Source organism: Triturus cristatus, chromosome 5_2, assembly GCF_964204655.1.
Source record: "Triturus cristatus chromosome 5_2, aTriCri1.1, whole genome shotgun sequence".
NCBI lineage: Eukaryota > Metazoa > Chordata > Amphibia > Caudata > Salamandridae > Triturus > Triturus cristatus.
In genome coordinates, this window is record NC_140588.1 from 292081448 (window position 1) to 292108703 (window position 27256).

Genomic DNA, 27256 nt, shown 5'->3' on the forward strand with positions numbered 1-27256 from the left:
CCGCAGCAACAATACCCAATTGCTTAAGGACAGATGGGAGCTTTATAGGATGTTTGACATGAAGTCAGAGATACTGTGACGAGCTATGGGATGTTTGTTAGCATAGGATTGGATTGCGCATTTTGGCAAGTTGGACTTGGAAGTTTCTTGTCACATTTTTTAAAAGCAATTTCTTAGTGGCTGGGTGACCTAGCACCATCTGTCCCTACTAACGCACATAAGCTGGACATGTGGCAAGGAAAATGATTAACCGTTTGACTTCAGCGAAGCTCTGTACACTAGTACAGAGGTAAGGACTGGCCAGGGACACTAATCCTGGTTACCTTCCATAAGAGTCACAATCAGACTTCAGGACTGAGAAACAATAACATTTACTCATGAAGAAGGGCCTTGTTAGGTATAAACCTACCTGAACTAATCTGACGAAGCACTAAGGCTCACGTGCGGTCTGTGCTGCTATGAGGAAACCAGGGAACCTGCCCAAGATCCAAGTGCTACTGCTAATGCCGCCTCCAATCCAACCCAAGAAAAACACATCATTGAGGAGACTGTCTTTCCCCAATCCTCTTAATAATTTCCTGTAGAAAGACCACAGTTATGCACATCCCCATTTGTGCAAAGTGAAGGAAGAAATCAAGAGCCTCCGACTGAAGTGCAGGTGTTCAGCAGGTTGCTGAGGCTCTTTTCCTCTCTCCTAACTGCTGCCCTCACTATCGCAAAGATCTGAGGCACTTGTTTCATGTCCATCGGCCTAGAAGGTTGCATCAGTAATGCCCAGAACGGATACTTCACGTTCAGTATCGAGGTGGACATAACCACAGGTACACATGACCAGGCTCCAAAAGCACCGCTCAACCCAGATGCGCTGACCACAATCAACCATGACCAGATTCTGTAAGTGTAGAGTGCTTGGCTTTCGGTCCCTGCTCACTTTAGAAATATTACCTAAGGCAAAACACAAACACCTGCAGACCATTCTGAACGTCTTATGCATAAATCACATATGCCATAGAAGAAACTAGGAACATGTCTTCCCTTTGATCATCCCACACTCTGATTTTTTTTTATTGCTATAGAATAAGGAAAGTTCATATTTCATTTAGAAACAATGAGCCTGATGTATCAAGAGAAAGGTAAACTGCGCACAGACTTTTTAGTCGTGATGCAAAATCTCCAGTCTCAGGGGTTCGCAGACTGACCAGAATAATGAAAATTAATTAATCAGCTAGCTATTTGCACCTCCCACTCTTGTGATTCACTACAAACACATGGATGGTAACCTATAAGGAACAGCATTCCAGGATGCCTGTTTGGATTCCCACATGAGAAACATTTCGTTTTTTGGTTCCTTAAAAGAACTGGTGCTGCTCAAAAAAAGACAGCTTGGGAAAACTTTTGGGGGAGAATGTCCTCCTGTCTACTCCTACTCCATTTAAGGTCACCCGACACCATTCACAAAGGAACTTCCCTTTTGCAAATCACTAACCACCTTCTTTCAGGTGACGGTAACCGATCAATGGCTTCAGGTGACGGTAACTGATCAGTGGCTTGCCGTTGCAACTTCTCTTGCAAACATTTATACATGACAAGGAATTGCTAACAGGAGGGGTGCCTCTTTCACACCTCTTCATAATTGTGATTTATTATGGGTCTCTATATCCATTTTGCAAATCAGAAAGGCTTTTATAGATACCTATATGGCATGGCTTTGTACATCTGGTCCAATGTTCGCTTAGCAAAGGTCAATGAGAATTGCTTTTGAGAATAGCTCTCACAGTGCTACATTTCTGCACTCACAGGCAACTTGCAGGGATCCTCAATGGAGTATGAAGAATACGAAAAAAACATCTGTCAGAATACAACACTGAAAACGACAGGGAACAGAACAAACAAGCAATTAAGGGTCCGATTTAGATCTTGGCGGACGCTTAGTCCGTCACAACGGTGGCATATGTCCCGTCTGCCGAAATATAAATCACATTATATCCCATGGGATTTATGTGTAGGCGGACGGGATATCCGTCACCGTTGTGATGGAGTAACCTGTCTGCCAAGATCTCAGTCAGGCCCTTAATATGTTCAGGGTACTCCTGCAGGTGTAAGCAACTTTATCATCAGGCAAGGGGAAATACCAAACTCTCACTGTACTGGGTGTGAAAACTACCAAGCAAATATATGCTTCACGAATGAGGATATAACTGAAGAAAACACATTAAATAGGCAAACATGACGACCAAGCATTACTAGTCAAACACTGCATAAACAGTAGTGGTTGCAGAAGGCAAGGGAAATGGTTCACGCTACAGCTTTCAAAACTGAAGGCATGACTGTGGAATTCCACAGGCACTGAGAAGGCTTCCTGGATAAACAGACTTCTGCAGCTGTCTGAAAAAAAGGAAATCAGTTTTTTGCAACATAACCGAGGGCTGGGCACCAAATATGAGTACGAACTGATCATGAAAAAGCAGCATCGCAAAGTGAACAGGTCTAGCCATTTAGACCTACTGGCTTTGCCAATGCTGTTTGCAGATGCAGTGTGGCACCGGAAGAATTTTTTTTTTTTTTAAATAATGTGCACCATTGTCCAAAACGTTTTTTTTTTAAAAAAAAGACACGATGAAGATGCAGTTGTGTCAACGTTTTTAAAAAAGACACGATGATGCAGTTGTGTCATTTCGAAGGCCCACACATGTGTGATGACGTATGAAATGACGCAGGTGGCATTTTTTTTATATACTGCTCCATGATAATGGACACCATTCGGACCTGTAAATAAAAATCAAAAATGTTTTGATTTGTTTGGACTCTATGTAAGGAGGAACTGCCAGGCAGCAAATGGCAGCTGCGGGATCCCTCTCCCAAAAAAATGCAAAAATAGAAATAAATGAAAGAACAATGAGAGGGCAGGGGTAGACTAGGCCGGGCTGGGCAACAGCAGAGGGGAGGAAGCAGCAGGGAGTGGGCATGTTGGGGGATGGAGCAAGCAATAAAGGGACATGAGGCTGTGCCTGGTGAAGGAACAATAACATATTAATGAGGGAGCAACCCAGCAATTGTACAGGATGCAGAAATTTGAGGGCAGGAAGCAACACAGAAGAAAGAGAGGTAGAAAACATCTGCACTCTCATGGACAGCTAAAAGAAAATTAAAAAGTAGTTTCCTGAATGTGAGAAGTGAAAGAATACAAATCATCCAATGAAAAGGCTGGTAAAGAGGCTATGCTCCAGGGGAAGGGCAAACACAAGAAGAGGAAGAAAAGCCATCGAATAAGAAGCAAGCAAATGACTGAAGATAAGACAACCAATGGTAAGCAATGGGAGGGCCTCAAGACCACTAGGTTTTTGGTATGATCCAGAAGAGGCTTTCATCCACAGACAGCTAAAAGCTCTCTGATAGGCAAGACCTAAAAACAAAACTATTTAAAGATGGGAAAAGAAGAGTGAGGAATAGAGAGGTGTGTGGAAACTAATGTGCTGCAAATATATGAATATCAATGTAAGACTGCCAATCTGTTGGTTATCGTATTAGTTGCACAGGATACAAACTGGGCTAAGGCAACATATGATGGCTGTCCTCAGCAAAAGGCTATATATAGGGGAGCTTGGACAAGCCTGCATCATAAGCAGATAACATTATATTGACATTTTTACGATTGATGCGTCTTACATATGCAGTCTGAACAACATAAAAAGGTTTTAGCCCCCAACCAGCAATATTAGTTCTAAATGCCACTTCAAAACTTCAAAAAAATGGCCTTTCTGCTAAAAACAAAACTCCTATGCTGGAAGGTACGATTAATGGAAATAAGACAGGTAAAAACAAAAAAGCGGACAGAGCCTCACAAAGTAGTCAGTGGCATACTGTGACAGGACAGAACCACATGTCACAAGGGGAAAAAAAGAGGTCTGACATTTTTGATGTCCAAATAACTGCTCTATCACACTAGTTTGGGTATCATTACAAGTTGTTAGTTAAAATCAGGCAACAACCCGCTCGGGGAGCTACCAATACTACACAACACTGTAACAATATTTTTCTGCATGGCTTCATTGCATTGTTTTTTTAAATTTATCTTTTTATTAACAATCATCGACTTTCAAGGCTCATAGCAATGGTACAATCTCTGGCCAGGCGAGGCAGAATATGACAACAATTATGACCATCGCACACAGTTAGGACAATTTCAAGGAGAAAGCGGGTCGTCAAGGGGAATGTCTTGGGGTGGAATACAGATGTTCCCTCTATATGAGTTCCAGGAGCCCCAGAGATGGGACCACTTTTTGGGACAGCCCGAGCAACAAAAACTGTCTTCTCACGGAACATACACCAATCCATACTTGTCTTCCATGCTCCCAGTGTGGGCGGAGCTGCAGCCCCCCATGCCTGTGCAATGTTGGCTTTGTGCATTGTTAAACTTTTCCCACTAGAAATAGGGAGTAACTTGTGGAAACAATCTTTGCGGCTTGATATACCATGGGGTGTACCCATTCTGCATTGTATTCTCACCTGAGCTACCTACCTGCATTTGCTTGAGGGAATTGCAAAAAGCCCAGGCGAAAAAGCAATTTGATTGTATTGTATGGAATATTTATAAAGTGCACTGTGACCAAAGAAGGAATCCTGGAGCTAGTTGTAACCACTATGTAAGAAAGAACAACTGATGGAGACCTAAGAAAGCAGATTATTAATGAGGAAACATCCAAGTTTTCAGAGATTTCCGGAATTTTAATACGTCAGAGTGAGATCTTAAATGGAGCTGATAATTTATTCCATATCCGAGCTGCATTGACAGTAAAAACATGTCCTCCTTGTCAGACTTTTTGAAATCTGAGTTCTTGAACATAGTTGCCTGTGGTTGATCGAAGGGTTCTGCCAGGAGTATATATTTTTTAATTTGGCTTGTAAGGGTTTTGGTCCTTTATTGTGTAGTGCCTTATGAACAATACAGAGAGATTTAAAAATAATTCTCTGCTTGATGGGCAGAAACATGTTACATCATATTAGGTGCAAACAGTACCCACAAAGTTATCACTGAACTTGGCATATGACTGTAACTCTTCTAGAAGACAAATTTCCAAAAGTCACAGAAATGCTGAGTCTCGGACTGGCATACAAATGTGCTGACTTGGTTGTTTTTTCTCATGTAGCTCAGTGGAATGAGAAAGTCATCCATTCCAGGTTCTTTTCTTTGCATGCTGGGATCTGTAGTCTTTTGCACCCATTGCAAACTTGACTGCAATTCCAGAATTGAAAGAAAATTCCTGGACTGGATGAACTACTCACGCCTGGAAGTTGGAAACATGAAACCTCTGTATTTACTCAACAGCACTTTGCATAGTAGTACATCTAAGCACATACTAGAAGTCCAAGAATGGAAGGGGGCTGACCTGACTTGGAGCAATGCATGTCTCCTGCACTAGACCCAAGACACACGGTCTATCTCGCCCTCAAAGCCGTGAACAACAGTCCTTATACACTTCTATAATCATTCCCCAGCCAAGATCACAATACCACCAGCCGAGGTGGACATCCAAGTGAGAGTCACAGCTCCACTCCTCCAACTAAGACACGCATTCTCTTACCCTACATTCAGACATGCATGCCTAAACTTCCAGGGTAGCTACATCTAAGTTGACCGAGGGTCTGATTATGAGTGATTCAGAGATTTCAGACTACTATGCAAACCCCTCGTAACAGTAGGGTCGGAATTCCAAGTTGTGCAAGGTTTTCCACATGCAGTAATTACCGGATGTGATAAAGTCTGCACCCTTCATTAAATTTCGGCAGTTAAAACCTGCCCAAATTTAATGGGGAAACAAGCACAGTATTTACAGTGATATGTATATTTTTGTGTAGTAGGCATTTAGATCTGTATGTTATTATACCCTAAATTCGAAATGGGTGAAATTTATCACATATGATACATTCCAAATGCCAGAACTTAGGCACAATAAATAGCACCTTCCCTCCAGGGCACCCATAATCAGGGCCTGAGACTCCGATCTTCTAGCCGAGACACACTCATCTACTTCTGCTAACCAAGGAAGGGCTACAAAATGGCTATGTACTGCTAGATACCTTGTTGTCCTCATGATAACTCAATGTCAACTCCCTTTTATAAATAATCGTTCAGTTGTCTTTAATCCAGATGCTTTGCCAAACTGAAGCAAGATTATGAGAGTTATTTAGAGCTGGGCAGAGGTGGAACATCTACCAATTTTTAGCCCACTCGTAGATGATCACCCCAGGATTTGAAGCCTGGGCCCACACACTAAAGCCAGACATGTGAGCCCAGGCTTTTAACCTAGTCATTCAGGACCATACTGCCAACTATAAACCTAGTCCATAACATCTTGCTCAGGCATGTAGGTCTTAACTCCCCAATCAAATACTCCTGGTGAATAAATCTGCCACAGACCGCATGCCCAGATCTTTAAACTAGGCATAAAACCCCTGATTGAGAGCTAGGATGGCCATTACAGTGTCAAGGGTCGAATTTGTAATTGCATCATCAGCCTTTTTGCCATATTTACATCTCTGCCTTGCAATTTGGAGAATAACTGGCAGGGGCAGAAAACAGTTTCGAGAGATGTTTTCATAATGGTGTGTGGCGGAAAAAATATGGTACCTCAAATACCACACATCATTCATTCTGTTTTGCACACTTAGTGGAATGTTCTTAAAGGGGGAACATATATATATTTACTTGAATATTCCATGTAAGTGTAACACTTTGTTTGCAGTCTTAGACTTTCATTAGTCACATTGGTACATCCTGGGACTTGGGCTCCATGAGGTAGTTGGACTAACACTGGAGAACAATGATTACTGAATGGAATTCCCAGGGCCATCAAAGTTGTATCCCAGTTACTTAATACCATCTGGTAACTGTAGCCTGATTCCATCTCCAACACAAAGGCCCTGTACTCACACTCCAACACACATGTCCCAGACTCCCATCCCTCACACACAGCGCAGGTAATCGACTCCTACCCCTCTCACATAACACTGGCCCTAGACTCCCAAACGAGCAAGCAACACGTCTTGGACTCCCACCACACTACAAAGCAACATGCCTATAATGCCACTCTTGGCGCACAGCATAGGCCCTGGACTTTCAACCACAACACAGGCCCTGGACTCAAATCAACGAAACACAGGATTTTCCAGACTTTCAAACCCGACACACAACACAGGCCCTAGACTCCTAAACATGGTGCAAAAATCAGGCCCTGGATTTCTACCCTCACACATAGCATGAGACCCGGACTCCCATCACTCACAGACAGCAGAGACTTCCAACCCTGAGCACAACAGAGATCTTGTGCTCCTACTTGAGCACACACAGCAGGCCCTGGACTCCGATCTAGGCAAACAACGTAAGCCCTGGACTTGATTGCGAGAGAAAACACCAGCCTTGGAGTCCCAACCCCGGCATACAACATAGGCCCTGGATTCCAACTTCAGTACACAACGCAGGTCCTGGTCTCCCACCCGACACACATCAGAGGCCCTGGATTCCCACTTTAACATACTACATAGTCCTTGGACACACACACACCCCTGACACACAACATAGGCCACATACTTTCAACACAGACACACAACACAATCCCTGGCCGAAAACGCAGGCAGAGGACTCTGATTGTTAACACACAACATAGGCCATGAACTCCTAACACAAGCTGTGGACTCCCCCCTCCCACACCTCCCTGGAACACATGACAGGCCCTGAACTCCCCCACCCCCCCACACACAGCATAGTCCCTGGATCCCAGTGCCCCTGACACACAGCACAGGTCCCAGACTTCTTATCACAGCTCACACACATACCCTGGATTTCTAATTCAGCACGCAGTTCATTCCCTGTACTTCCACCCCAGCACTTAAACATCTTGGACTCCTACTTTGGCACATAACCTAGGCAGTGGAGTCCTTCCCTAAGGACAATCTTCTGCACACATTACAGGTCCTGGGCATTCGCCCATGACACACAACTGAAATCCTGGACTTCCAGCTCCAGCACACATCACTGGTTCTTAACTCCCAAACCCAACACACAGCACCATCTCTGCATTTCTAACCCCAGCAGACAGCACAGGCCCTATAATTACACCCTTAGCACACAACACAGGCACTGGACTCGTACACCCCACACATAACACAACCCCAGGATTCTAATTTTAGGACCCAACGCGTAGGCAGAGGGCTCCCACCTCTGAGAGACAGGCAATCACCTCCCTCCCCGCAACGGGTACTGTACTCCCACCCCTGACACACAAAGGTGCCTGGCTCCCATCTATGACATATAGGGCCTAGACACCCAATTCCGGGACTTAGGTCCACACTCTCAATGCCATCCCCTTTAACAGATTGGTTCAATCCTCCTCCTGCTACTCCCCCAAGCACATGAGGCTCGGAGTCCAAGTACTCTGACATGAACTCAGATGCCCAGGTCCAGAAATCTAGAAGTCCAAGAGAAAACAAGCAGGCCTGAACTTTGAATTCGGACAGACACATACCTATCCTTGGTAACAACTCAAACTCCAATAAAAGTCTAGTCTGCCATACAGGCTGTATCAAGACATTAAGTATCACACCACAACTTCAATGTACCCACATTCAGGCAAGGACACCATAGGCATTCAGGCCATACCTCACGGTCACCCAGGCAGGCCACTCAGCCTGTGCCCCAAGTGCAAGCACTCAAGTTACTCACAGCATCCCCTTTCATCAAAAGCAGTGCTCTCACAGTTATCCTCTCTCAGGTGTGAGAAGCTTTCTTTGCATACTAGTGCATATTGCAGCCATGTGTTTATGATGGCTAAACCAGAACTACAGTAACCAGAAGGCAAAGGAAAAAACACAAAATTGGGTGTGATACTAGCACCTAGCCTCTCATGTCACATCTTTCCTCAACTTAATTTCCCGCCAGGGTGTTGAAACCACTCACAGATTCTCCTTCCTTCTACTCAGAGACCCCCCCTTACTCTCACCTGCAGGAATTCATGTGCTCACAGATCCACCCCCATGGACATGTCACCTACAGACACTTCCAGCTTCCCTCATCCTACATTGGTTTTGTAGGTGTGCTGACCAACTCACAACTTCTTTCCCTTAATTGTGCAACCAACGGACAATGAGTCACAAATTCAACTCCCACAAAAATCTATTATATTTAGATTTCTTTGCCTTCAAATGCTCACCGTGGGATACTCCGTCATTCCCTTTTTGCATCCCTAACCCTACATTGCAGCACACACTTAGCCACAATTCAAGTGTCTCCTAAATCACTCATTTAAACCCTTCACTTAAAGCTTTTCTTATCCACCATTGCGTACTTGCACATATGCACTCATTTACAGCTTCTGCGCCTCTATTTCCCAGCCGTTTACAACTTTGCTGACCCTAGACATAGTCACCCACAGCATTGCTTCCTCCTGCTTGAGTACCTTTAAACACTCACTCACTCATCTACAGACTATCAATAACAGCTTCCTCTACCATCATTCACTATCAAGCTTGCACGAAGCTAGTAGCTTAGGACTTTTCCCTGCACTGCTCACCTCTAAACACATATCCATGTACTACAAACTTTGCTCCTCCTCAATACGTGACCTACCTTCACTCAAACAATCAATAAAACAACCCTCACTTAGCCACAATGACTCTTATAATCTAAGTCATTTATCATTATTTAACCTTTTCACAACTTGCCCTCGTCACCACTGACCCTCCCCTCAAAACTCTTCTTCTTCTGCTTGAAGAAGAGGTGATGCCTAAAGTTTGACACTGTATGGTAGAATGCAAATCAGAAGTTTGACATGGGTGAGATAACAGGGAGGGAGCCAGCTGAAAGTATTTTTGCACCTTGAAGACATGGGATGATGGAAAATAAGTGACTGTCAATCAATGGCCATCATCGGAAATAGCTGTGGAATCATCACAGAGCAGCTCAGCTCTTGTCCTGACTTCGTCACAGCATCATCATGGTGTAAACCTTGCTAATCCTGAAGGTGTCCTAGTATAATTCAAGAGTAATCCACAATCATTCTGAAGTTTTAAAATCATCCGGGGTATTCCACATCATTCCTTAAATTGTTGCAGAATCCTCCTAGAGTAATCTGCACTCATTCTGATGTTCTCATTCTAAGTTTGCAGAGTTATCAACACTTATGCTTACATTATCATAGAGTAATCCACAATCATCCTGGTATTATCACTGAATGATGTTGAAATAATCCACTTTCATTCTGAAATTTTACTACAATCATTCCACTGTAATCCAAACTCACCCTGAGAGGTCAGCTGGTATTTCTAGAATAATAAATATCAGCACGTATTTTCAATTTAAATCATCATATATCAATCCTTCAGTAGCTTAGGTGATGACTGTAGAGTCACCTCATTTATTTGGAATGGCCCAAATGAAGTCATCTAATGACTTCAGAATGACTCCTGATAAATCTACCTTTATGAACTGGGAGAGGCCATCTTTGTTCCTGACTTCCTGCGCTGTCCCTATCATGGGGCACCTTTACTGCTGCGCCTTTATGAGAAGATTTCCAGACGCTCAAAGCAGCATGAACGATCGTGAAATGTTTCAAAGATGTCTTAAGATTACACTACAATTGCATGGTTCGCTACACTTATGCTCTTTCACGTGGTTCACATAGGGAGCTAGGTTACATACAGCTTGTGTACCTTAAATGCTTCTGGTAGCTTGTCAACAAATAATAAATACAAGAGTGCTTTAAGCCCTTGAAAAGAATTCCTGTTTCACGTCTATGTCGTTGTACGTCTCTCGTGGTTTGTCATAAAGTTTTCAGCAAATCTGAATGTAAACGAAGTATAGAATTGGAAAAATTATAATGAAAGTGAGCTCAGGGTTCTTGAAGCATCCTCTGGAGTAGTGATTACGCCAGAGTTTGCTTTATGATCTCTAAGGTTGATGCTCTCCAAAATGGATGAATCAGTTGACTTGCTTGTCACCTCCATGTTCCATGCCATGGGTGACACGGGTTCAAGTTCTGGTTTTCTTATGTTATCCTGACGCATTTTTCTTCACATTGACACTGCACCCACATTACACACAAGGGGAACAAGCTTCTGGACTGCTGCTGCATCAAAATAGAACAGGCAGTGCTAGGCCATAAGAACATCGAACAGCTCACAAAGCTGCCAACTTGCAGCCCACCTCTACACCAAAACAAGGATATATTTGGGTAGTAGCGTACCTACCAACTCACACGGTGCCAGCGCGTGACACACGATGCCATGGTGTGACAAACAATATTGGCTCCCATCACACGGTCTCCCGGTGAGGAGCCTATATCAAATGGTGGCAGGGAAACGAGCTGAAAACCACTATAAATAAATAGTATTTTTTAGCTTGTTTTCCAAGGCTGCTGACGTCCATTAAGGGGTCTGAAAACACCCCAGGACATCAGCACCAGCCTCAACAAGCTTTTTTTTATTGTGGGAGGAGGGGACTTCAGGGTGGGGGTTCAAAAGTGCCTCGTAGGTACTTCTTGGCATGAGGCCCAGCGCCCTTCAAAGCCCCGCCCTCTCCTCACAAAGTAAGATTGCTCTTCAAGTTGGCAGGTATGCAGTAGGTCTGGAAACCTCTGGCTAGAAAAATGGACAGAGCAACCAAAGGTTTTAACTAAGGTGTTTGTCAGATATAAGCCAGAATGTAAGTGGTCTTAGAATAGAAAAATTATTTATTTCTAGCTAACCAGCGAGCTTTTCCTCTCATCATTGCAGCAAGAATTTTATGGCAAGGCACGGAGGCCAATATTATGCATGTCATTTTCTGGCCAATTCATTAGCTCCTTGAGGACGCTGTCTGGATCCCATAGAGATGAATACCTTGGGCCCGGGGGCTCTTGGATTCTGATGCTTCTTAAAAGTCTCTTCACAACATCATGTTGGCTAACCGGTAAACAGTCTATCAACTCATGTCCTGCCGAAATGGCTGACCTGCCAATATTCACAGTACTATATGACCTTCCCTCAAGGAAAATTTTCGTTAGAAAATTCAACACTACTACAAGAGGTGATGATACGGAATCCAAACCCCTCGAAGTACACCAATGAAACCATCTCCCCAGGCCAGTTTGTATGCCTTTGAAGTCCCTGGAGACCACGACTCCTTGATGAGTTTCGAAGCCTCCAAAGATATTCCTGACACCTGCCAGATTTTCCCGAAATCAGCCAAGCCATCAGCCTTAAATGTCCCTGAAGAACTAACTCGTGGTTCCTCCCTGACGCATCCACCAGTACATCTGGAAAGTCCGGAAGAATAAGAAGGGTCCGCCACCAACATTTCCATAACATCTGGAAACCAAACCTGAGAACTCCAAAAGGGAGTTATCAGAACTACCTCTGATGCTTCCCTTCTCACCTTCATATCAGCCATCGTGTCTTTAATAAAATCATGATTTTCTACCCACCCAGCTGTGGAAAATCAGAATTTTCCACTGTCTGTGTCTTGCTAGGTGGTGGTGGGTGATCGACAAGATGTGTGTAGGGTTTTCAATGAGTTCAGCCATGCAACAATAGGAAGATAAAAGGGTATATCCTATTAACTGTATTTAACCTACAGATAGAAATGATGGACAATTAGGCATAAGAAACTTGACAAAACATTCCTGTCCACTAACAATCATCTTTTTCTCATATTGCCAATGTATTTCTAAGCGTATGCGGGCTGTTCAGATAAGGGTTAGATATCATCCAGGGTGTGTCATAGGACCAGCATAATTTTGCCTTACACGTGGGGGAAATGGCTGGTAGTCTGGTTCATAATTATTTCATTTACCCTGGAGATGGACATTTGCACGGTTGGTCATGATTTATTCATGGTGCTCCAGCTGCAGCCCTCAAAGTCAAGGGTAGATGGATCTGGGAAAGGGATTAAGTGCTGGCCTGCTTGCACAAGTGAATTTCACAAAAGGATAGCAGGGAGAGGGGGTCCTGCCATGGGTTGGTGATCCAAAGTTTTTGCGTAGCCTAGACACCCTTTGTTTTGGGATGCAATATTTAAAACTTTGGGTAGGTCATACCTGTCAAAATTTGGGATGGGCAGCTCATTACCCGACAGGTGACATGGTATTTTGTGATCAGGTAGTACAGATGACGGTGAACCAGGTCTCTACTAATGCCTCATGTTGACTCAAAAATGATTGTATTATTATGAAAGAAATTCAGACAAGGTTTTAAAAAAATTGGAAAATTGTGCTGTAATAAATGTGACCCTGAGATATATCTCTACCCCACAACTGATTGTGGACTTGGATAATCTGATTGTGCGCTGGCACCGCGTTGTTTGCTGTGTCCTGCTCCTAGTCACTTAGACAGCGGAAGTACTGCAAAACACAGAGATAATACTGCATTTCTAAGCGACACTGGGGAGTAGGAGTAATGAGCATTCCTAGTACTGTGTCAGCGAGTATGCTAATGAAAAAGCAATGCAAATAACTGGACAAGGCGTAGCATCGTATCTTTGTAGTTATTTGTAAGCAAAAGCAAAGCTTTTCCCACACTTACCTGCACTTCTAAATTTACATCTAAACCAACCAGTCGTGAGTGGTGTACTAAGAGTACGAGTGGGAGTACAACACCAACCATTTTCTAAGGGGGGGTTGGGTGCTTCTACTGTGCGCATGCAAGGTGGGAGACATGGATTTTTCTTTACTTGGGAGAATGGTTTCCATGCAAAGACAAAAATAAATAGTGGAATTTCAGAAATTGCTAACTGTATAATCGACAATATGAGGAATCTGTACATGTGGGGATAGGGAACACAAGTGTGCGACAGGAAAATACGCTACTTCTGCATAAATGTCTGGTAAACTTTGTGAATCGCATAGGCCGCCGTACCTCTGCACTTCTGAAGCTATTGAGCTTATTTTTCTAGAAATTGGGCCCGCTGCCTTTTAAATATGTCTCTTTCACTACCCACTTCAATGGACTGCTGGTTTGCTGTTTCCATATTTATGCTTTCTCTTGTACACAGTGCAAGCTCCTTGAACTTCAATTACCTGAGTTCACAGAGTAAACTCAATTCGACCTATATAAACTGGAATGGAAACACTGCGCATATACATGAACTAATCGAACAAGCAGACATGACAAGATAAGCGGGAACAGACTCCTGCTTTTGCAGTTCAAATATGGCCTTGTGGGTGGAAGTTTCTAAGTGCTAGCATCCTGAATTTGCAGACAAGTCATCTCAATATTTCTTAAGACTCCAAATATTTTCCTTAGCGCTCCTCTGGTCTTCTAGAGTCTCTCAGGTACCGCTGGGGTTTCAGCAGAACCCAGCCTATGTTATTACAGCAGACATCAAACGCCTGCGCTGAACGCAGCAGCAGCAACCTTGTCTTATCTAGATGTGTAGTACTTTACGCATACCTTTCATGCATCCACATCAAAGTCAATAATAACAGATGAGCACTGTGGGTCAATAAGAGGGTCTAAATAAATGATAGCAACAGCGAAAGAGAAACCAGAAAGGAGGACACAGCCCGAGGCATAATGGATGGTCGTAGAAGGAATGCTAAATGCGGCAAATATGTCAATGGTTAGGACAAGCCCATTCTGTACACATTTTTATCTCTGACTGATCATCTGATCATGTGTGTCAAAACTGAGTGACTGGCATACTCTCACCAATGATAAGTAACGTGAAAATATTAATAAGGAGAGCCCCGGGGCAAATCTGGTAGCCACGGGGCCTATGAAAGACTGCCAAGTTTACTTTAAAGGATTATGGGTGAGAGGTACTGCTGTAGCCCCACACAGTGTGGTCGCCAGCACATACTTTAGGAGGTCAGAATACATGCAATGCCTGTTCCAAGTTCTTCTCAACGGTTACCAGGTAATTGGTTCTAGCAAATGAAATGTGAAAGCCGGTGCTTAACTTGTAGAAGAAAGAATGCTGGTGCCCAGGGCTCTGCTCAGAAGCCCCCGGCAGGTGCAATTAAATGTCGGTGCACCGCTTACCAAAAATACACAGACGTAAATCCACCTCATGCCTCTTTAATCCACTAATAGCCACTCCCTCCCCCTTTATCTCACTCTTGCAGGTCCCTGCTTTCTCTCTTTGTGACGGTTTCCCCATCTTTCTCTTCCTTCATCTTTCTACATTGGACGTTTTGCCTTCTCTTGCTCTCTCGTATAGGTCTACTGCTGAAAAATAAGTGCTGGTCCCCAAAAATGAGTGCCAGTGACCCCATCCGGCAAACACTGGCTCAAATTAAGCCTGAAGAAAGCTATCCACTTAAGTACTTTTCATCATGTCACCCTATTATCCCATCAATGAAAAGGTTTTATCTTATTTCACAGAGTAACATTTGTTCTCAGAGGTGCAGGGACCTGGATAAACCCTGCTAGATTTGTAGCCATAAGCTCCTAACAGTGATCACCCATGTAAGCTTGCTTTGGGTTGACGTTATGTGAAAAATGGACTTAAATGTGCTTACCACATGCGGTCTGACTTAAAGCTAGTGTGTTAGAACTTACAATGACCATAGGGGCTTCTAGACCCCATGTCCAATGGCGGAACAGGTCTCTTTCTTTAGCTAGGAATCAAGAGCTGAAAAGCTCCAGACATGTCTCCTTTTTGACTCCTCCAACCCTGGCAGTAGCCACTGCTGTGGGTAGCACCTACAAGTCTAGAGAAAGAAAACAGAGCTAGAGGTTGGCAACGTCTCATATGTTTGACAACATAGACGCAGAGCTCCACAGATGCCTAAAATAACTTGGACACCAGTCCCTAATACGACGTCTTTCATGGGACCTGGTTTAGCTTTCAATCTAACTTCCTTATGCAAGGTCATGTGTCAACATACATTGGATTATTTCATTAAAAGGGTGGTTTTATAACTACCGGTAACTTTCAGTGTTTTGGGAAGTTCTCAGCGAAATCGGATTTCAGGGGAGTAGGAAAACCAGATTCTAATTTCACAGTCAACAAAGTTTAATTGCATTTATCAATGATGCGTTACCTGAGGAAAACACTGCACAACTACAAAGGAACACAGGCTAAATCTCCAGGCCACGCACCTAGTTTAAACAGACTACCGCTTAACAGAAGGTTTTGCTAAAGTTTGATTGTTTTCTGCCATAATGGGCAGGGCAGGGAACCACAAGTACAACAGATGTGGAGATAGAACTCCAACATTAAACACAACTCACTTTTATTCAGTATTTTTCACTCCGTTGTCCATTGGCGGATACCTCAAGAAACTCCACCTTGTTTCAGAGGTGGGGCTAGTTTACACTTTTTGGAAAGATGATGGAAAATAAACAATCTGCTTTAGGCACTTATCAGGGAGGGAGGGGAAATTATTCACTGGTACATCCTTCCAACCACAGTCATTCCACAAGTCCAGAAAACTGTTGACATCGTCCAGGAATACAACTCTAATGACTATATTTAATGCATATAGAGTCCCTTACTTTTAGACGAAACCTCTCACCCACATATCGTGGCATGCTTCTCCATAGGGTTAGTGTCTCATCCTATGAAATTACTGCTATAATGGGCTCGAACACAACTAGGGAGCTCTTCACAGAATATACTGGGATTGGAATAAAGTAAAATTGTCTTTAGCATCCTCAGTTTTTTATCAGCATGCTGTTGGACATGATTAAAAACTGCTGATACAGATAAACAGATGGCGCTGAAACAAAATACCAATGGAGATACTCACTGAAGATGATTAAATTCACACCTAATACTCCATAAAGACTGCACTGAAGCGTAACATGGAACACACTTTTTAGTAAATTCTTTGCCATGTCCATGATAGGGTATGCAGAAAATAGTGTTTGCCCTCAGTCCACAACACAAAGCTTTTAGCACCAGAGCAAATAAAAATAAAAAGAGCAAACAGTTTTGCTTTATTTTTTGATACCCTTGTAAAAATGTTGTAATATAGTCTTGTAGCCAGCTGTCGAGGGCTATACCGATAGTTAAAGGCAGTGACCCCAAGACCCATGTGAGGGCCTTTAACTAGGAGGAGGGCCTTTAACAACCTGTATAGCCCGAGACAGAAGGGCTATAAGTAGGCCTGGGCGACATTCGCAGAGTTCTGCATCGTGAGCAACAAACCCCGCCACGCAGGTCGCAAGCCGTGGAGCGTGTTACATTGCACCGTTTGCGCTGTTTATAGTGCCAGATGTTTGTCCCGCGCTGTAAAATCAACACGAACGGCACCATGTGCAGCGTAAGAGGGCGCTGCTTCTTTCTGCCACTCGAGTAGATGTTTTAATCGAGCAGCAGTTTCCTCAACGCGAACGGAAGGTTTCTCAACGCAAGCGGTAGTGACCATCCGCGACCGCCCGTGTTGAGAAATCTCACTGGGAGGTGGTCTGGAGTAAGACTTTCCACGCTCACCAACTTAATGTTGGCGAGCGCGAAAAGGAAAAAACTCCTTTTTAATACATGTAAGTCAACCCTAAGGTAGGCCCTGAACAGCACAGAGGCAGGGTGCAGTGCATTTTAAAAGCAGGACATGTACTTTCACATTTTACATGTACTGGTAGTGGAAACACTTCTAAACTTGTTATTCACTACTGCAAGGCCAACCTCCACAATAGGATAACATTGGAGTTATCTCATTACATTTAATAAGCTGTAACTTCCAACTGGGAGCCAGGTTGAGTTTGGTGTCTAAAGAATTCTAATTGTCCTAAACAAACACAGTTTTGGGAAGAGATTCTGTCTGACATCGACACACATTTCAAAACCCAACCCCTAGATTTCCCTTTTATATAGTGCTGCGCCTCCCAAACCCACTCACATACCCACTTAAATCCAAACGGGGTAGACATATAGCTTTAGCAATAGGGGCAGCACATCAATCTATCTTAGCCTTCTGGGGTACTGAGAGGGTATAGTCGCAACAGAATTGGTTACTTCGCATCTGGCCCTTATTGGGAATGGAGAGGCTCTCGTTGACACTTAGGCAACAGGGGGATACGCCCCATGAGGCCTGGCAGGCGTTCCTTGCACTGCTTTCCCAGAACTTTACGGAATTGACTTGTCCCAGATACTTAAAATTGCTACGCCTAAACGAGCCAACAGAGTAACTATCCAGGGCTTCCCTTGGGGAGTTAGACAAGCTAACGACGAGGTTGAGATAACAGACTAGCTAGGCTCTGGGTTGCTGAGGAGATGTCTGTGGCTGAATGTTGACGCCACACTGGCTGAATGAGAACCATGTTTTGTATGCTTACTGATGCAACAATAAAACTAATTTAAACATAAAGAATTCTAATTAAAAGCCCTCTTTAATAGTAAAGTCTGATTTTTTTATCACAATTCTAAAAATGCCACTTTTAGAAAGTTGCAAAAAGAACAAATGAGGGACAGAATGCTGAACAATGTCAAACATTCACCACCAGTACAGTGATCTGGGCCTAAATCCATTGTTTATTTTGCTCACCATGTTATTCCAGTTTGGACCCAGCCATTTGCAAATCACTCGTGACCCTGCTCCCAATGTCAACAGTTCAGCCCAACCTGCCAGGCCAGGTCCTCCCTGGACCTGAAAAGAGCATCCTGGGACCAGTTTTGGAGTATCAACCATCATCATCGGGGGTGACAAATGCAAAAAGAACTATTGATGGACCCGAATGCTGAACAAAGTCAAACATTCACCCCCAGTACAGAGATGTGGGCCTAAATCTATAGCCCCATGGGGAGTAGGGTCAAGACTGACTTGCACAGGGCTGGTTCCAACCTGGAATGGCATTGTGAGCACAACAACGACAGATTTAGTCCTAGATCAAGTAGTACAAGGGTGAAGTGCAAAAAGGAATTTCGTCCTGAATTGGAGGAAGTTGGCTTTTAAAAGCAGAGCAAATGGAACTTTGTTCTAGAATACCATGGCATTTTCTCTAAAACTTGTGTTATGGAGGTGAAATAATGGAAGGGGATGACCAGTGAGTAAACCAAAAGACTCAGACTTAAATTTGATATTTCCATGAACAGCTAACTAATGATGGGTCTTAGGCAAATCAGAGATATTGTTCCTCCTTTTTAGCCCACCTCTATGGATAGAGTGCAAAGCACCCTTCAAACACGTGAAAATCCCTGAAAATATTTCTACATCTTAGTATATTTCTATGGGAAAATGTTAAATCTGCAGAGAAAACCAGAAAAATATTTCGAAATAATTTTAAAAACGTATGGTAACATTCCACAATTTCATATCTTAAAGAATTAAACGTGCTGTAAAAAAAATTGCAATTGCTGCATTTCGTTTTATGATTCTTCGTTTCCAACTGTTAAGAAGGTATGGATTCTTGAGCACATATCAACTAAGCCTAGCATCGTTGTGTCCTGATCTGAATATCTCTGTACAATGCATACACACCCCACGGCAACAACTCTGTCTTAAAGCCAGCCTCTCTGCAACCTCAAACACTTTGCCTGAGGTCCCTTTTGACTGTTTCTGTACCTGAGAAACTGTGCATGCTTCCACATCCAGCTGATGTACCATAAAAATAAACTATAGGACTATACCTACCAATAGTCCCAGTACCATTTACCAAATAATCAGTCAGTTGGCAGTGAAGAAGGTTCAATCGTTTATTTAAACAAAATACTCTATAGAGGAGCCTCTCTGAATCTCACCCATCAGGTGCGCCGAGAATACTGTTGGCTCGTATTCAAACATGAGGTTATATACTTTTCGGTTCAACACATACAATCACTGTAAAAGGAAAAATACCAGTTGGCCCTCGAGCTCCAGGGAAGGACCATATATGGCACACATCAGATCAGTACAAAGGCTTGACTATCTATTGCTGAGGAGGTCAGGAGGGGTGACTCCCTTTCGTCTTGGTGCCTGGGAGTGTAGACACGGTGCCTCCAGGAATGCGCTTATCGCCCCCAAAGCCAGATGCGACCTTGAGTCTTAGAACAGTCGAGTAAAACAGCCTACCTTCAGCTGCTACCAGTAACTCAGATGAACTGGGGCCTGACAACTGCACGTGATCAACACGTGATCACGGCCCGTGCTCGAGCATATGATCAGAAGATGGCATCTGTATGGTTTTCGGCCTACTCTTTTAGCAATAGATATACAGGGAGGAAATAAACAAATTTCCTCCAAGCAAAAGCATATATATCAAACAGGGAGTATACGTATAGATGCATCATGCTAACATAATATAGGTCCGATACCCCTTATATACGGGAAATCTACTTTTTTTTTTATCCCTCACAGCCATAAGGGGACTGGAGAGCCTGGCTTGGGTCTTGCTTGAAAAATATCACTACTCTCACTGTTGGGCCAAGCTGCCATTACAACACCTGAGTATTCAAGTATGTGATCAGCTTACAGTCCGTTTTACCTCGACCATCACCACATGTAAATAGCGCTTGAAATGATATACTGTCAAAACAACACAGCAACTCATTAGGTCTTGCCTAGTGACGCAGCGCCAAGTGCTGTTGCTAGCGAGATCTATTGTTGTCGACTTGGTTTGGAAGGGGGACAGGACGTGTGTACACGTACCGCAAGACAGGAGATGTGCACACGTACGGCTCGCGGCGTTATCACAACTCCTGCTCTCACCATACACGTGCACATCTCCTGTCTGTGTGCGCCGCGCATACGTGAACATGTGTGGACAGCTTGTTAGGGGAATGGCCTCCCTGCTGCGCGCCACACCATCCAAACTCCAGCAAAATCAAGCACCTTATCCACAAAGCAATCCACGCCAGGACCAGCCGCCAACTGGCAACCCCGCTGATCGACAGTGAACAAACCCCAACAACCAAAAATAGCCCTTCCTCCCCGATACTACACAACACCGGCACGTTAATCAAATCGGAGCCATCAATAAACATGTGGGACACATTTCAAAAGCAAAATGAGCATGCCCGTCGCGAAAACCCTTCGCAGCCCATCGCCATCTTCCCTTGCATCCTCAGAAAGACATGTACACATGGGTACGCCCCCCACCATCGCCGCAGCCTCCAGAACCATTCCACCTCCCGCCACGGCCCCGGCTATGTTATCTCAATGCACATACCCAAACCACCCGGTCTCGCCCAAACCCACACCGCTCCCTGCCCTGGCCCAGGCTACAAAGGCGGCCTCGTTACAAATACATTACCGCTGTTGCGAGCCGATCAACCAGAATGGGCAGGTTAAGATTCAGTCGTGCACAAGTACCGCCCAGAGCAAACATCACTCCTCATAAACACAGAAGTGCACACAGTAGAGAGCAGCGAAGCAACCTACTGTCATACAGGGGCACCAACCAGTGCCATCTCCCATTCCTCGCAAACAGCGGTGAAAGGCACCCTAGAGCACACCAACATGAATAGCGACAGTACGTTGGACAGGCCATGTGCACGCTCACGCCATCTGTTTTCTGCCGATGTCAGTGTGTGGCTGGACAGCCGATATGCACGCTCACGGCGTCGCACGCTCCCACCGCGATCGCCTGGACAGCCCAACGCCATCTTTGTTGACTTGTTATGTTGTGTAGTTCTTCCAGATATTCTTAGCTATGTAGATCTGTAGCCATGAGTGATTTGAAAGCAGGCCTTGGAAATGTTTGTTTTCAGAAGGAAACTCTTCCCTTCATGATTTTTAGGCTATTATTAGTGAGCAACTGTGAGTGTGTACTATGTACTCATATATACTGTCCTTTGAAGGGTTAACACACAGTCTGTGCCAGCGGGGTCATTTGCGTAGGCCATTTATACTTTTCTGGAGGGATCACAACATGGAAAGGCTGCGTGGTTCAGATTCCAGAACTGCTGCGCAAGCAGCGAGTTGAAAGCGCGCGCCTGCACTCTGTCACTGCCTCACATGGGGACACGCGAGCGTTCAGCAGGACAGGCCCCAGCCACAGCAGAGTCATTGTAAATCTGGGAACTCGCCTCGCGTTGCCACAGGCTTGAGCGGCGTGCAGCATTTTGTCATTATGAGATGTCTCTCAGTGCTTCATTTGTGGAAATTAAATTTGACGACTTACAGTTTTTCGAAAACTGCGGCGGAGGGAGCTTCGGCAGCGTGTACCGTGCACAATGGTTGTCACAGGACAAGGAGGTGCCCGTGAAGAAGCTTCTCAAAATAGAAAAAGAGGTAAGGCTTGATTTTATAAGTTTGTAAAGCTAATAAAATGCAGTGTGTGTTCCCTGGGCACATTTAAAAGTCAGCACAATCATTGTGTCACTCCCAGAACTAAAAGATCATCTCGGTTTCAAAAGTTTACATTTAATAGCTTGTTCCTGGAGTACGACCAGAAGACACTGCCAGGGGTGTTTGTGACATTCGCATTGGCTATAAAAACAAGCGTTTGCAATGCAATAGGTCTCGCATTTGCGAGAGTTTGAGCTATTGGCATTGTAAAGGACAATGACTTTTATTTATGCTTTTGAAAACCTGCAAGCTGTGCCTAAACAAGCACTTTGTACTTATAGTCCTTGCTTATGAGAAGCAAGGCTGGCAGTCTCCTTTACTGCAAGCCTTGCTTCTCGTAAGCAAGGACTATACATACAAAGTGCGTGTTTATGCGCCGCGTGCAGGTTTTCAAAACAAATGAATAAAAGGCAGTGTCATTTACAATGCCAATAGCTCCAACTCTTGCAAATGCGAGACCTATTGCATTGCAAATGCTTGTTTTTTATTACACTGACTTTCTACCTCTGCCCTGTCACGTTCAACACACTATGAAAATGCCACATTCGCCTTGCATTGATTATACCATTGTGACACATGTACACTGACGTCCATGGGGGATAATATACGGGCACTTAATATCCAAGAGTACACCGATGAAATCATCTCTCACACTGCAACACCCACCTTTGGCAAACTCATACACACTCAATTTGGCAGCAAACCGGTCATTATTCTTTCTAAAGTAAACATATAGACAAACAAATTATAACAAATTTTCCATCCTAGGATGCCTTACCAAACATGTAACCTCTTCTAAAGAGCATTCACCTTTGATACTGTCGGCGTCGTGGAATAGTCCTCAATAGTCCTCCTCTATCTAGAACAATTACCACATTCTTTGCTTCAAAGTACGGCTCTTGCTTTCATGGCTTTTACACACTTTCCTCATTTTGTTCCTTTCAAATTATCACCTTGGAACACATTACGTAGTTTTCCATATAATCTGACATTCTAAAAATGCTACCCTGAAAGACAGAAAAGGTAGACGCGAAACCAAAAGTGTGTCCTCTTAAATGGGAACATAGCAAGGAACGCTGCAAAGACAGGGAAAGACATAGCTCCTGGATGAAAATCAACAGCGGCAGCCCCTCCGCTAAGGTGGATGACCGTCATCCCACTGCTCTGAGAGCAGTGTAAAAAGAGAGCGAAAACGATAATACCTAATGGTATTATCGTTTTCATCTTCCTTCCTGCTCGGGTGCGGGGCGGGGCAGGTGGGCCGGGCTGGCCAGTGCAGGGGGAGGAGTGTAAGGCACACTGTAAAGTGGGCATGACGGTTTGGCCGGCCCATGAGGGCCGGTCAAACCGTCATGCGCACTTTACATCTTCCACAGCCTGGTGAGGAACATGTAAAGCCTCCAAGCCCATGTCTGAGCGCCGAGTCATTGCGCTCAGAACAATCACAATGCTGCTTATGGCAGCGTGGTGATTGGATAGGGGATTCTGGGAGCTTCCTGTTGCAGCACGGAGGAGACAGAGCAGAGGCTGTAGCACACGGCTGCACCCAGGTAAGTCAGTTGAATTTTATTTTTTGTATTCCCCCTCCGCTCTCCCCCCCACCCCACCACCAGCGCGCAGTAGCTGCCACCACTGAAAATCAATCTGGTTGTAAGTTTGCCACTTACCCATTGAAGGAAAATCCAGGACGCGGACTAACATAAGAATTGACGTAATTAATTTTAGTAATTAACTGAACCACACCAAAATGTAAGCAGCCAAATCCGTGAAAGATGCAGAAATTCACAAACTGCTGTCAAATGGACATCAAGTCAACACATGTGGTCAATGCAATTATGTGCACTTTATGATTAGCTGGAACTCATCGGCATACACTTTAAATCTTGTCATTACAGAAGAGAATGACTAGCGCTGCATCCAAACACGATAAATATGAAAGTGAAAACTTGCCTTCTGACAGGCAACTGGGTTCAAACGTCCACCATGGTTATTTTACTTGAAGCCAGTGAGGAGTTTCATCTTTTAGATACGCTCCCCCTTTTCATCACGCTAGACGTATGGTGTTTTTGATCCATGGAATAGGTGAGGCCACTGCCAAGCCGTCAGTTATGTGCCATCTACTTAAAAGGACAACTGTTTTTAACCTAAAGTTGGCACATCTGCCATTTTGGTAGAACAACGTATATGTGCTACGGGCAGGTATGTGGTGATGGAATAACACCAAACACTTCCCACTGGCAACAATAATTTAACATACTTTCAGAACTGCATGATTTCTGCAACAATTCTACAACAAGCATTGGCATAGCCAATGTCTCGCCTTTGGGACCTTATAAGTGTTTAGCCATGCAACAGTTGCATAACTAAATACATATAAGGTCCCAAAAGCGAGACCTATTGGCTATGCCAAGCGGATGTGAAAGCGATCGCGATCAAACATCAAAGCGGCCGTGCGGCCGCGAAAGTGAAAGTAAACCGCGGTAAAACGCGGCACGCACGCCCGCAGCTCATGCACTGTAGCTCTAGGCTGGCCTGGTAGCACTTTTTGGAGCCCTCTCAATAAGTCCCGCCAGACCAGCGCATGGGCTGGGTCAGGCAAGCCCTAAAAACGGTTTTCCCATAGAAATCCTGTATTTAAACTTTAATTTTGCAACTTTCAATGGGTAAGTACCACTAAAATCAAATTTGCATCATACAGGTAATCCTTTATGAAGAGACCACTGGACTGGTCAGCTTTTTATTAGCTTAAGTGTTTAACCATCTTGAAAAAATAAAGATACCGGGCCCAATCCACAAAACTAACTTAGGACAAAATCCTAAACTTACTACCATTTTGGTATTCATAGCAGGCATTTACTCATTTTGGTATTCACAGAAGGCACTTACTCATTTCGGTATTCACAGAAGTTAGGACTCCTAACTTTAGGACTCCTAAATGCCTTCTGTGAATACTGAAAGTCTTAAAGTTAGGATTTTTCTCAGTTTAGGAGTAGTAAAGTTAGGACTCCTAAACTTTAGGACTCCTAAACTGAGAAAAATCCTAACTTTAAGACTTTAGGTATTCACAAAAGGCATTTAGGAGTCCTAAAGTTAGGAGTCCTAACTTTACTACTACTAAACTGAGAAAAATCCTAACTTTAAGACTCTCGGTATTCACAGAAGTTAGGACTCCTAACTTCTGTGAATACCGAAATGAGTAAGTGCCTTCTGTGAATACCAAAATGAGTAAATGCCTGCTATGAATACCAAAATGGTAGTAAGTTTAGGATTTTGTCTTAAGTTAGTTCTGTGAATCGGGCCCACCCTCATTAAGCACAGCTTCAGTGCTGGACAAAAGAGAATTCACAATTGTGGCTCGACTCCCATTGTTTGCTCCTCTATCACACCTGGGCCGGCTGTGGCAGTAGCTGCTACTCCAAAGGAAGCCTAGACAAAAGCGCAGGAAGGGGTGGAAAACGTGGCAGCTGGTTAGTTTGCCTGTAAATATCCCTCCTAGCAAACTCTTCTTTTGAGTTAAGTGACTAGCTCCAGGCTCTTGGAACCGAAGCTTCCACAGGAACTAAAGGTGGAGGTTTACTATGTCACTTGGAGGGAGTAAGTCCGTCGGCCCTTGGTGGAGTTTGAAGTAATGGCATTCAAACAGTTTTTTGTGATAGGATGGCACTACATGTGGGCCAGGGTTGTTCTAGTATTGGAACAAAATCAACGGTTATTTGATTTTAGATGGTCCCCGTCTGGAATGGTACAGAATCTCAAAAAAATAATGGTTTAGATTGCTTTTAGAGTAATGGCTAGTGGTTCTGGTTATTTCAAGCATTTTCACTTGTTTTTATTGCATTAGTCGCCCAGATGTGGGCCCTGTGCTTGCTGTGCCACTGGGACTCAGGCGGCACCTAAATGATGAAGCTCAAAAAGGCCAAAACAAGTTTAAAGTTGCTTCTTTGTCCTTTCAGATAGCACATGGCCAAGCAGTTTAGGCTCAACTACTGTTACCGGTGCAGGGTCAAGGCTGATTTGCGAATTTGGTTCCGTTCTGTAATGGCACAGACAAATGAAAAGATGTCACAGAAAGTGCCCCGAGTGGTGTTATGCCAAAGCTGCCAGTTCGCAAATTCCTTGATGTAGCACTGAGGATATTCTCTGAGTGTTATTAGCAATGTCCTAACTTCTTTATCAGATTCACTCATTGTTAAAGTGTGACAATTCTGTATTAAAGAGGGGTTCAGTATTAGCAGCTAATTGTATACGACACAGGTGTCAAGACAACTTTTTTAAAAACAAGTGCAAAGACAAGCACAGTGGCTTATAAGTCCACCAACTCATCAAAGACTCCAATTGTCTTTACGGTGCTTGCTTCGTGGCTAACATACTATTTTAAATTCTGTACAAGGCAGAAAAATATGAATTATGTGATAGCGTTTAAAAAAATAATTTACCTTATTTGTTTCTGGATTTTTATAAAACAGATTTGACTGCACTCGTTTTTTAAATTTGCTTACAACTATTTCAAGCATTTCTATCCATTGCTTTTGGCCGACTAAATAAGTTTTGATCCCTGCATCAGATTTTCTTAATTTTGTAGCATTTTCTTGCCCTTTCAACTAATTGCTTGTACCTTTTACGTTCTTTGCTTTCCAATAGGCATTATTTCACTTACTTGTTGCACATGTAACATATGCGTATCCCTGAGGAAAGCCCTGTTGCAAAGGTGAGATTTGTCTTTTAAGTGTCAGCTTGTGTGGGCATTGTGGGAGCTCAGTCAAAGCTCACACGAAGATCGCTCTTCCCTCAAAACAATTTCCTGCAAAGCTCATTACATTTCTTCCACTGATTCAGGGATGATTTCGGAGTTCCACAATTTTCCTACTTTTACTCCAAGGGCAATACAGAATCTGATACATTTTTGCTTTCCATGACCCCTTCATGCATGGATGGTCTGTTCTGAGCATTACTGTCTCTATTATACACGCTGGCCATTAAAATAAAAACTAGGCGTGTTTCCTTTTATGGACTCTCTAGCCATCTACTACAGCTACCATAAAGCGGACTTTGCACTTCCCTCCCAATGCTCCCTATGT

General features: G+C 43.8%; 1 protein-coding gene and 1 long non-coding RNA gene across 3 annotated transcripts in view; one reads left to right on the forward strand and one right to left on the reverse strand.

Moving 5' to 3' along the window:
* Window positions 1-27256, reverse strand: part of CDKAL1 (CDKAL1 threonylcarbamoyladenosine tRNA methylthiotransferase) — a 2121425-nt gene that overhangs the window by 41582 nt on the left and 2052587 nt on the right. The window lies entirely within an intron of this gene.
* LOC146822893 (uncharacterized) overlaps window positions 21839-27256 on the forward strand; it is a 269757-nt gene continuing 264339 nt past the window's right edge. Inside the window, exon 1 of the long non-coding RNA XR_014962093.1 lies at window positions 21839-22121. This is a non-coding gene — a long non-coding RNA (uncharacterized LOC146822893). The remainder of the gene's footprint in view (window positions 22122-27256) is intronic.